Source organism: Wasmannia auropunctata, unplaced genomic scaffold (genome assembly GCF_000956235.1).
Source record: "Wasmannia auropunctata unplaced genomic scaffold, wasmannia.A_1.0 LD335976.1, whole genome shotgun sequence".
In the NCBI taxonomy this organism is placed as follows: Eukaryota; Metazoa; Arthropoda; class Insecta; order Hymenoptera; family Formicidae; genus Wasmannia; species Wasmannia auropunctata.
The window spans coordinates 668,629-670,242 of record NW_012026914.1 but is presented as its reverse complement, the minus strand read 5'-3'; positions in this window follow the sequence as shown (position 1 = coordinate 670,242).

The window sequence follows — 1,614 nt, the reverse complement described above, 5'->3', positions numbered from 1 at the left end:
GTGTGCTCTTCCGATCTGTATAACTATTTTTTTAACATTTGCTTACTATTTATATTGTAATAACTAAAAAATAAGTAAGTGAAAAAATAATAATACATCAATCACAATGTATAACCATAATGGATTGTTAAAGCAGCTCTAAATTTGCATGATTAAATTGATTATAATTTTATAGTTGTCCCCGAATTTTACTATAAATTATAGTTAAATTATGGTTATTCCAACTATATTTTTCTCTCGGTGTATAGATTTAACAGTGTAAAATTGAAATTAAATTTTATTTATTATTCTAATTATATGTATATGAAAGAATACTTAAAATTTTTACCTATTCTACCTTGCTAATCTTTAGTCAATCACAGCGGTTTCTTATGCAAAATAAATTAATGCTAATTGTAGTGACGCTGCCGCGCCGCACAAGTGCACACGCCATTAGTACGGCGGGCGCCGCACAAGTGCACGCGCCATTAGTACGGCGGGAGCCGCACAAGTGCACGTGCCATTAGTATGGCGAGCGCCTGTATGTATGTACATACATATAGCGTCGTACAGCGTACCACCTCTGTCGTACAGCGCGTTTTCTCAAAACCACATACAAACACGATTTCGATAAGAAAACATTATATGATATACACGCAGAAAAACGATTAGCCAATGAAGCTAAAATATAGCTATGGCAGTAAAGATGTGTCGATGAAATAGGGACAGCTAATGTCGTTACTGCCGAAGTTTAATTTATTAGTTATTAAAATGTAGATGCTACAGCAAAAAATATTTGCTACTAAAATCAAATGATATTTAGCCGAATCTACTATGTTATTTTATCTTCACAATAGAGTAATAATGTTTGCAGTATACAACTTATATACTGCAAAATATAAATGCTAAATGCGCTGTATAAATGTGCATATGGCAGTGTCACATTGCAAAAACAATTACAAATCAAATTTTTGCGCGTAGTTATAAACTTAGCTCTGTGTGCTAAATGTGTGCATGATGAGACATTTAGGTACGCATGCCATCTTTTTAGCTGCCTGTACTAATATATATGCAGCTTTCAATTTCAGTTAATAAATTTTTTTGTCACAGTGAATTTTTATCTGTATAATAGCCAGAACTTAGCAATGACACTAAGGCGATAACTCTTACAGCTAAGTTTAATTCAGCTATTGAAATTTAGCTACTATTATTAAGTCATTTTTTTGCGTGTATGTACAAGGCATTTAATTTTTCAATTTTTATTGTATATAAGTATATATAAAATTGCGATCTTTTATCCTAAAAATGTATAGATAATTACATAATTAAAAAAATGCATTGAAATAATTTTGACTCATAGCTTAGCGCGATCATTTCTTTTTCGAGTTATTCTGCCGTCGCAAAATCGTGTGCGATTATCGTTGAAAATTTTATACGAAATATCGCCATCATAATTTATTGTGCTTCTTCACGAGTACTTTTTGTGTATGCATAAAAATACTACTGAAATGTAATAGTGTCACTGCTACATTTCAATAGTATTTTTACTGCACTAATAGTTTATTTTTACGCGTGGTATGTATGAAATAAAAGAATTTAAAAGCAGAAATAAGTCATCGGACGACGATGCTCGAC